The sequence below is a fragment of the Erpetoichthys calabaricus genome, chromosome 1 (assembly GCF_900747795.2).
Source record: "Erpetoichthys calabaricus chromosome 1, fErpCal1.3, whole genome shotgun sequence".
Lineage (NCBI taxonomy): Eukaryota > Metazoa > Chordata > Cladistia > Polypteriformes > Polypteridae > Erpetoichthys > Erpetoichthys calabaricus.
The window spans coordinates 152,232,038-152,243,598 of NC_041394.2; positions in this window are offsets into that span (position 1 = coordinate 152,232,038).

Below are 11,561 nucleotides of genomic sequence, written 5' to 3' on the forward strand. Positions count from 1 at the left end.
CACTCCCTAAATAGTGACTGAACATGGAGGCTCTTTGCTGTGGTGAAAGACAATAACCAGTTCCTTGATTTTGTTGATGTTAAGATGAAAGACCATTCTCTGCTCCAAGAAGCAAAGTCTCTGCAGCTGACTCTTTTACTTTGCCTCATCCCCCTTGTCAATACATCCCATAAGTGCAGAATCATCTGGGAATTTCTGCAAGTGACTTGACTAGGTATTATATTTATAGTCTCGGGCGTACAGAGTAAACAGAAAAATATCGCCTGCAGGGGGGTATTTTTCGTACGTGGATTACTCGCTTAGCCGGATGTAATTGTTGACGATTTGGCCTGATCCTGGATCTGTCGGTTTTTTGAAACTCTTGCTGGAAGTGTTGTCATAGCAACACATCCAAATCCGCAAACCTGCTCGGAGCAGGTTTGTTCTGCGTAAACAAGGATTAGTTTACACACGTGATCAGTGACGGTGCGTGGAAGTCATCCAGTCAGGGCTTCGCCGTTCATGAATGAGCGACCAATTGATATTGGTGCGCAAATTATACGAAGAGAATTTCATATAAAGAGGGTTTTGCGCGATCGGCAAAATCCTTTATTGCCCCCGGAGGAAATTCTGTACGAAAGATGCCGCTTTAGCCGAGGGGGAATATTGTACCTCAAAGATTTATTAGCTCCTTATATTCGAAGTCAAACTCGGCGAAGTCGGGCTCTCACAACCACACAGACAGTAGGCATTGCTTTGAGGTTTCTTGCAAGCAGCACTTTTTTATATACTGTAGGCGATGCGGAACATCTATCGAAAAGTGCAGTTTGCCGGGCAATTCGTAAAGTCTGTTTGGCTCTGAAACATTTCCTTCAGGTTTTCATAGTGTTTCCTGGACACCTGCGTGTGCAGACAATAAAAGAGGCGTTTCATGCCATTGCAGGTAGGTAATACACAGGCTAAAACACCCACAGTTCCATAAAGAATCCCACAATCAGCCTAACATTCTCATTACCAGGATTTCCAAATGTGATTGGGGCACATGGGACTGATCAGAGTGGAGTTTGATCAAACATTATTTGGAAAATGTACCTCTCCTCCTGATGAATAATCAGACACAGTGTCTTCATCAAATATTTGACCTTCGTTAATATCTCGTTGGTCAAACACAGGTTCAAGGGATATGACATTCCCTGCAACTGACCCAACAAAAAAAAAGGGCTATATGGAACCTATCTATGGCACACATGGAGGACAAATATATGCAATGACCATCCTTTACCTGAAATGAAGTGACCACTGCATCCTGCCACTGGTTCTGGGGAGGAGCTTCCCCCTGGAATGCCCTCAGAAACAGGGCGATGGGCATTTTGCTGGAGAGCCAACTCTTCTGCAGGGGTTAGGTCTGGACCGCGTGGACCTCCACCTGTTCTTTGCTTGTCTGCCTCCTTATTAGCTTTAAAATTAATGTTTTTTATATTATATATGATTCTTTATGTCAACAATTCTTTAAATAGTTATATACCAATATTTACCAGTTTGAAGTATATTCTTGTACTTCACTTTAACCTGTTCCCATGTTCTCCTTGTGCTCACGTTTGATCTGGAATTATGACATATTAAATAATAATTAATCTGACACATAGGAAATGAAACGCTGCATTCAGTAAGTATAATGTACACTTTTTAGCGTTTAATTTTTTCGGCCACTTTTTGCCAGCCGTCTTTTCTGGTCTGGGCTGCTTTTGCAGTGTTACCCTTTGAGCATATTAAATCTTGAAATTCTTCGTGTCCTTCGAATAAAAGGTCTTGCTCCGCTTGTGTAAAAAAAATGCGCCCGTTCTTTTGTCATTTTGTTGCAGCCTATCAAAGACTTGCTGATCATGTTTTCTAGACTCAATATATATGGGCTTTTCAATCAGCGTGGGCACACGCAATCATCTCGGATGATTAGATCCAGCTAAACTAATCTACTACACGGCTGCGTTTGAAAAACCGACTTATCTGGATGAGTTTCACTGGCATTAACTCATTCAGGATGAGGCACCTGATCTCGGATGGTTTCAGCGACGTACGAAAAATACCCCCCAGATCTTTTGTTGTGCTCTGTTGTTTGCACCTCACTTGGGCAAAGCTGTTGACAAATCAGGACATGACGTTTTTAAGAGTGTAAATGTTTTTAAGAGTGCTGGGGAGTCCCTTAATTTTCCCAGTTGCCTCGGACGGTACACATGCTCTTTTCACCAAAGCTTGGATATGCTGAGTTCATGTCAGGTCCTCAGACATCCAAAGTACCTGAAGCTGCTCACCCATTCTACTGTAGTCTTACTGACGTGGAATGGTGTGAAGGACCACTGCTGCTTCCTGCTGAAATCCAAAACCAGATCCTTAGTTTGCAGACGTTCAGTTGATGGCTGTTTGACTGACGTCACACTGCCAGGTACTCCACCTGCTGCAGGAAGGCCCTGTAATCATTTTTAGAGATGAGAGTTACTCTATCCCTACTGTGTCATCATCAATCATCACAATGGGGTTGTAGTTGTGTGTGGCTGCAGTCATACAGTAGTTGTAAATAAATACACCCGGGGTTCAGTACATATCCTTGAGGAACACCTGTATTGACAAGAATAGTACTGGTGACACAATGTCTCACCACCTGAGGTCTGCCTATATGGAAATCCAATACCTGCTCATTAAGGAATGTATTCAGTCCCAAATCCCTTAGTTTTAGATTCACTAATATGTAATAAAATATTAAATGTTTTTATGAATTCTCACACTTTCTAAATTAAATTTACCTATATGGGTCACAGGGGATTGAAGCCTATCCTTCCGCACTGTGCACAAGACAGAAAGCATCACTGAACAGGCAGTAAATATTCTCTCATGCTGGCCTTGTCTCCATTTGGGAGGAAACCAGAACACCTTCAAAAAGAAAATGAAAAAATAAGGAGAGTTTGCATATTTTATACAGGCAGTGACCTAGCCAGTATATTTGAACCCAGGAGTCTGGAGCAATGATGCAACGGCACCACAGGGGAGGTGAATAAAACATCTGTGTGCTTCTGCAAGGATGTACGCCACATCCTTGTCTGAAATGGTAAGAAAGTTTGACTGCATTGTGAAAGTGTGACTGAAGGAGGTTTATTTTACACCCTACTCCTCTGGACCCATTTTTTTCATTGAGAAAAGTCACCCTGGCCCACAAGAAAAATCTTAGCCTAAAAACAATTTGGGTCAAAAAGGAATTGGAGATGGTCTGGGTTTAGAAAAGGAGAATAAAAAAAACAAACTGGAATTTTTGTTAAAAACCTATGACCTTATTAATACATTGGTTTTGCACCCTAGGACCCCATTTTGCCTATACTGGCATGTACAGATGTTCTGTATTCTCTGCACCCGTTCAGTGCCCCTTATTTCCATACCATCCAACAGCAATAACGCCAATATGTGTGCCTGATGATTGTGACTACCCGGTCAGACGCTAGTGCCTTATGTTTTTCCCGGACCCACAGAATGCAGAGGAGAGGAGCTATAATGCAGCTCATGATCTGGTACTCTTAGTTGTGGAGCACAGCCAGATACTCTCAAATATTGGAGGTGGTGCCTCGACATATCAGGTGGCAGCCTGCTCTGCCCGTCAGTAATGTTCTGCAGCATCGCGATTGCGTATCTATGAGGTTAAATTTAGCGTACACCATACATGGATGTTTTAGAGTGGAGTCCAAGGCGCATTCACGTATTTCCAAGGTGATAATCTATCTATATATATAAAAATGGAATGGGTGGGTCGTCGGGTGGGCCTTTTTTTCATTCCGTTGAAAGACACGCCCTACTCACTGGACAGTTAAAAAGACCAATCAAACTAACGATGACATCAAGTATTACCCAATCAAAAGTAGGAAAGGAGGCATCTTCATAAAATGCGTGTGGGATGATTTGCATGAGACGCTGCTTTAAAAAAAAAAAATGATAAAAAAAATACGGGATAAATCCCGTCCAGTATTGATTCAAAACGGGACGCGCAATTTCATTCTCAAACGCGGCACGATTCCGTATTTTAAAGGACGGGTGGCAACCCTACAGTGCCAGGTAACCACCCATACAATCAGATTGTGATTCAGACTAGGAATGCAATGAATGTAATTACCCCGATCTACATACAAGGCGAAAGTCTTGCAACATTCAAAGATGATGGTTTGGGATAAGTACACCATACAACATAAAAGAGCTTATGAAGCCTTGAACCGAAAAAAGCAACATCTCAGAGATCGTAAAAAAAAAAATAGGAGCTAATGTCGTTTTACTCGCTGTAGATTTTAGTCAAACATTACCAGTTATTTCACGAGGGAGACCAGCACATCAACTCAACGCGTGTTTAAAATCCATGCTTCTCCCACGCTCGGTTATATGTCGCGTGTTCTCGGGTAGGTACACCAAAAAATGTATACATTTAAGCATGTAATGGGCAAACAAAAAATGAGGTATACCCGAAGGCACTGCAGTAGTACTCAATGTAACTTTACTTCTTAAATGTTAATGTTTTACTGTTTAATAATTTATACGCTTCTTATATGTTGTTCAAATTCTTTTATCAAAATACCAGTGACAGCGCAATGCACGATAACATGGAGTGAATACACCATACGCATCCGCCCACGGCCGCCCTGGTGTGCGCAGATAGGACTTGATTGTACAATAAAATAAAATAAAGATAAAAAGACTAAAACAATCATCACCCATAAAGCGGATAGTAGACGTGACGTACTATATGTGTACCACATTTCAAGTGTATAGGTGCAACGGTTTGCGAGCTACAGGTCATTTAAAATCCTGGCCAGACACACAAATTGCCACGGTAGCAAATTACAGAAGAAGATTTTACTGTTTAATAATTTATATTTATATGAAATGTGCTTCTTATATATTACTTCATATTCTCATATGATAATGATGTTAATGTTTATATTGATTTCTGTGTTATTAAAACTGCATGTATGTGTGTATATGTATATATATATATATATATATATATATATATATATATATATATATATATATATATATATATATATATATATATATATATATACTAGCAAAATACCCGCGCTTCGCAGCGGAGAAGTAGTGTGTTAAAGAGGTTATGAAAAAAAAAGGAAACATTTTAAAAATAACGTAACATGATTGTCAATGAAAGCCCGTTTCACTCAGTAAGTCTTATGTGTGTGTTTATGTATGTGTGTGTATATATATGTACATGTGTATATGTAGATATGTATATATATGTATATGTATATAAATGTTTATGTGTGTGTGTATATTATATATATATATATATATATATATATATATATATATATATATATATATATATATATATATAAAAGACAGCAACAGTTATAACAATGACAACACAATTACATTGACAATCATGTTACGTTATTTTTAAAATGTTTCCTTTTTTTTTCATAACCTCTTTAACACACTACTTCTCCGCTGCGAAGCGCGGGTATTTTGCTATATATATATATATATATATATACGAGCTGTATATACCCGGCGTTGCCCGGGGCAGAAGTAACCTAATCGGTCAAACACTTACATATATACCAAAGTAAACCTAATCGGTTAAACAGCTTCATATATACAGAAGCGAACCTAATCGGACAAACAGCTAATCTATATACATAAGCAAACCTAATTGGTCAAACAGTTACATAAATACAAAAGCAAACCTAATCGATGAAACAGCTTCATATATACAGAAGCGAACCTAATTGGTCAAACAGTTATGCATGTGCAGAATAATTTTACAAAGATTATGCGTGTTAACAATCATTAAAAAGAAAAGATTGAGGAACTCTTCTTCTATATGTGATGAAGCTGACTTGACGAAGACGTAGGTGGCATAGATTGGTTTTTCTAAAACAAAAGAAAAAAATGAGTATCTATTATTATTTTAAATTAGAATGAAAATGAGAACCTTGATTAGAGATAGATTATCCGTATTAAAATATGTGCATGAATAAACTTTTGCTAACTCTCTAGCAAAAGTTTATTCATACAAATTGGCATGGGATGGCTTTGTGAAAAAGTAAAAATTAGATAAAAATAAATTGAGAATGCGTACTTCCATTTGACTGACATTATGTGTAATGATGAAAAAAAACTTTAGTATGTTTTTTTTTCCATACGGGAAGGATGTAAAACCTTACATAGGCACCCTTCAGCCCGTACTGAAGGGTAGTGTCAGATTCTTACTGACTAAAAAACACCCTTTTTATTCCACAGCTACCCCAAAAACCACTATTAGGCATTACTTTGGGGTGGCAGTAGTTTAGTTATGAAACAGCTGGGTCCTGAAAAAAATCTGTCTTATTAGTGGCTTTATCACATATAGAAGAACAGTTCCTCAATTTTTTCTTTTTAATGATTGTTAACACGCATAATGTTTGTAAAATCAATCTGCACATGCATAACTGTTTGACCAATTAGGTTCGCTTCTGTATATATGAAGCTGTTTGATCGATTAGGTTTGCTTTTGTATTTATGTAACTGTTTGACCAATTAGGTTTGCTTATGTATATAGATTAGCTGTTTGTCCGATTAGGTTCGGTTTTTTTATATATGTAACTGTTTGACCGATTAGGTTTACTTTGGTATATATGTAAGTGTTTGACCGATTAGGTTACTTCTGCCCCGGGCAACGCCGGGTATATACAGCTCGTGTTTAATAAAGGGCATATTTCGTTGAAATGTACATATGCAAGGTGATAAAAATCTGATTTTTTTGGGTGGGTGAAGCGTACATATTTTACTGTTTTGGGGCGCGCATATTTTCATGCAGTTTTATTTTCACTCCACTCATTCTTTAAGCTGTTCAACAATAGAATAAAATAGGTTTCATTCTTAGTGCTGCCATTCTGTCGCGCCAGGCATTTCCAAAAACATATCGATATTTCTCAGACATGCGCATCTTCCTTTTCAGATATTTACTGAGACAGATACTGCATAAAACAAAGGCGCAGATGGGATCGAAGTTAGCCTGATCATCTGTTGCTGCTTGAAGAAAAAAATACAATTTTAAATCAAGGCAACCTAGTATGTACTATTAGCATCTCTAGCATAGCTGGGGTGTTGTTGAAGGTCGCTGACAGAAGGACGGTCCGCCCCTTGTGGCGCTTTTTAATAAACTTTAGTACTAGACTTTAAACATTTTTAATAGGGCTTTGACAAGCTAACGTGTGTTATCCATGTCAACATTACACCATTTTTAATGTTTAAAAACTGTTACATATGTTGCAAAGTTGTATTTTACAAATGTCAATCTTGACCATTCCTCCGACTTATTCCGACCAAAACGGATGAAACCTTCAATGACAATTCTGTTTGTTTTTGCTTTTAACTACACTTCTAATCTTAGAATATTACAGTGTTAATGTGTTCTTCAATAAACTGTTATAATAATGAACACGTAAGTGTAATATTGGTTTATGGTTTTCATAAACCCAGCAATATAACCACAAACATTTTTAAAAAGAAAATCGTTTTGAAACTAATATTCAGTTCCTAATCCATACTCAAACCTATGAAACCCCAGAGAGGGCACAGGCAAAATAAAAAATAATAAATTGTGGGAAGGATTTATACGAAAGCATACAGTATTAGGGCCATGGAGAAGTAAATGAAATACGGACACAGTGAAGAAAAAAAAGTGTATGTCGAAAATAAAATTAACGTGCCAACTTTATTCTTGACATTTCCACTTTAATCTTGATGCTTATGTCCAGAATAAAGTCGACATGTTGACTTTATTCTCGTAGTTTATTTTGTCATTAAAGTAGAACGTCAAAAAACTTCATCTTAAAATCAATTTACTAGATTTTCTCAAACCCTGTCATAACTAATGTAGCACATTAAATGTTTCGTATTAAGTGTTCCCATACCCAGTTGTTAATCAGTATGTATTTCTTAAACTGACTTCCTCTTGGACTGAGAGGAGCCACAGGCAGCGATCGCCACACAGAATACATTCACTTCATGATATTACTGCTTTCTGAACATTTAGAAAACTAAGATAAATACTTCATATAATGTTCATGGTGAAATGCATTAAAGAATGTATAGTGGGGACACGGTGGCATGACGGTAGCGATGCTGCCTTACAGTAAGAGGTCCCAGGTGTTCCCTGCCTTGAGTTTGCATGTTTTAGTGGGTTTACTTGGCGTGCTCCAGTTTCCTTCCAAAAGCATTAAGGATGTGAGGTTTTGTTACGCTAAATTTACCCTAGAGTATGTTTTTACTCGTATTCAGCCAGCGATGAGCTGGCGCCCCATCCAGGCATTGTTCCTGTCTTCCCCATGACGTTTGCTGGGAAGGGTGTGACCCTGGATGTATGGATGGAATAATTAAACATGTATAACGAAGATTTTTCAAAGTTCCTTAAAAATTCCCAACACTCAGTGTCCTAAGTTTCTAGCTAGTTTACTTTAACAACAGCATTTATTGTGGGATGACTGGTTATGTAAAGAAAGAAAAGGAAAGATAGGAATTGGGGGTTTGGTACGTTTCACAGAGACAGCACAACTACAATAAAGAAAGCCTGCTCAGAAGACCATCCATTGAATTCTGTGCTCCTGTCTCCGATCATCAGCTCACGAACCCAACATTTACACAATATTTCAGTTAAAAAGTGTGATAGCTACTCATATATCCAGCTTTTTGGAGACTCGTCACACATGCCATAAAGGTTCCCCACACCAAACGTACACCCGGGACCGCTAACCCCACACCATCGTGCATGTTTAATACACGCTTTATTGTATTTCATCATGAAAATGAAACCAAGTATATACAGTACATTAGTATTCGAAATGTCCAGAAAACAGTAATAACATGAAGTGAATGCATTCTTTGTGGCGATCGCTGCCTGTAGCTCCTCTCCGTGCCTCAGTTTAAGGAGCACATAGCGATTAACAACTGGGTTGGGGAACACTTAACACGAAGCATTTAATGTGCTACATTAATTATGGTGGGGTTTGAGAACATCTAATAAATTAAACATTGATTTTGAGATGACGTTTACAACGTTCTACTTTAATGACAAAATAAACTATGGGATTAAAGCGGAAACGTCGAGAATAAAGTCAGCATGCCGTCTTTATCCTCGGCATACACTTTTTTTCTTCACTGTGTCCGTATTTTTCTTCTTCTTCTTCTTCATGGTCCTAATACGCTTCCGTGGGATTTACAATTCGCACACATCTTAATTATCCAGCGATAGCTATTTGGTATTCCAGCAACGTGCAACTGTTCAGCAATAAAATGAACGACTTCTTGGCTGGTTGGTCCAGAGAAACCTTTGTTGCTGCCGCATACTCGGAGTGATGATGAAGATCAAGGCTCTCAGAGCCATTGACGATCACAGCCCTTTCGTGGGCAGTGGCTCAACAAGGAAGGAGGAGCACCATACGAGACAGGACACAAGTTAGTGTCGTTTTATTTCTGTGTTTCTAATCTAAAAATACTGACAACACATTCACTCTTAGCATGCAATGCAAATTAATCTGTCTAGAAATGCAACCATCAAAACAAAACGTGTCTCCTCCCTAATCTATCATTTAAGAAAGCTGATGCCGCCTTGTAAATCTGACGTCTCACGCGGCATTTTTTGACTTGGACACATTATTTTCTCATTATGAAATCTCTTTGTTGCACCATTGTGTTATTAAATTTACTGTTAACTAAATAGAATTGTTACACTTATCTTTTAAAGATGCTACTCGGCAAGTTATTTTTTGATTACTAATAAAAGAAAAAAATCAACATATCTACAGTATTTCGTTTTTTTACAGACTAGAATGACGTGTTTTTACGTTATGTAGCACAAGTCCGGTATTTAAAACAAATGCTAATGCCCTTGTAGAGCCATATAAATAACATTTATTACAGACAACAGGTAACTAAATACAATACGCCTCGTCAAGGCTTCTATGAATTCAAATGAACTTCGTACCGTGCAATAAAACCCCACAAATCTAAAAAAAACAGTGAAATGATAACAAACAAACAAACAAAAAAACATAATCCATAAACAAACAGTGCAGCAAGAACACAGAACAAGTCAATCTAATAATACAATATTGTGAAAAGAGTAAAGAAAAAACGAGACAAGCCCCATTGTGTCTAAAAACAAAAAACTTACAATTAATTTATACTTAAAATCAGGCCCGGTCTTAGGTATTATGGGGCCCTAGGCGAAAGGGGGTCCAGGGGCCCCCTGGAAGCTCTGTGAAATGCGTGAAAATTAGACCAAGGAGTCGATCCGGGGCCCCCCGGACGCCGGGGCCCTAGGCGGTCGCCTACTTTGCCTATGCCTAATGCCGGGCCTGATTGGGACAAATAATGCTGTAGTATATTTAAGTATATATGACAATTGTTCACTCTGACAATTTGTTTTGGGGGCCCCCAAGAAGGCGGGGGCCCTAAGCTATAGCTTGTGTAGCTTATACGTAAATCCTGCACTGCTTAAAATGGAGTCATTTACAGCTGTACAGGTTATGTCAGGGCCATGCTGGAGTATACAGACTTTGTATGCTCTTAATATGCTGTTTGCTTGGGTAGTCATACAGGATGATGTTCAGCTGAACTCTCTGCCATCTCTATCTTGTTACCAGTCATGATGCTGATGCACATCAGTGCCTGCTGTACAGTTGGACTCCTGACCTCCTCCTCCAGTATCAGAGACCCTAAAGACAGGCTGACATGTTCAGCACACCACTAGGACCTGATGGAGTCAAATGGAGGCTCAATGAGATATGAACTACATAGAGGCTGACCTGCAGGCAGACGGGGGGACAATGGAATATTAGGAATACTTAAATAAATAAACGTGGATAAATAGTAATGAAAGTAATAAAACACATTTTAGGGTTGTATATTATAGAAGTAAAGATTTAACTCTGACAGTTTATTCAACGTTTAAAATTGTAATACGTTTATAGGCTTTAATGTGACTTGTTAAATGTAGGCGACTACTTCATTTGGACATTTGAGTAAACAACAACAGTCAAACATTTGTTTTAATCTGACTGACTCAATCAAGTAGAGCCCACACTTAAGTCCACGTCAATCTATTAAAATTAGGCGGACACAAATTTGTATTGTTATGTTCATTTAAATTTTCTTCAGACCTGTTTAGTAACGATAAATATCTCATATCCAAACTTTTATTATCATTATTTTTTCAGAGCCGCTAATCATAAATGACGGTGGTAAAAATACACAGCAGTCTTAATAATGCACTGGACAGAGTGTTATAGTGTAAGATAGTGGCACTTGTAGACTATTGTCACTGATGTATTTTACGAATATACACTGTACACTCCTTCTCTTACAGTCATTTTATCTTGACTGTCCACCTTTAGAAATGATCTTACACGACCTCTTTTAGAAATTACTCCCACCTTTCTTTTTACGTATCCATAAGGCAATTGGCTAAAGTGGAGCATGAATGACAAATAACACCGATTGGCGATTTGTTAAATAAAAAAGTGATTGACCGTGACGTTTAAATTTTCGAT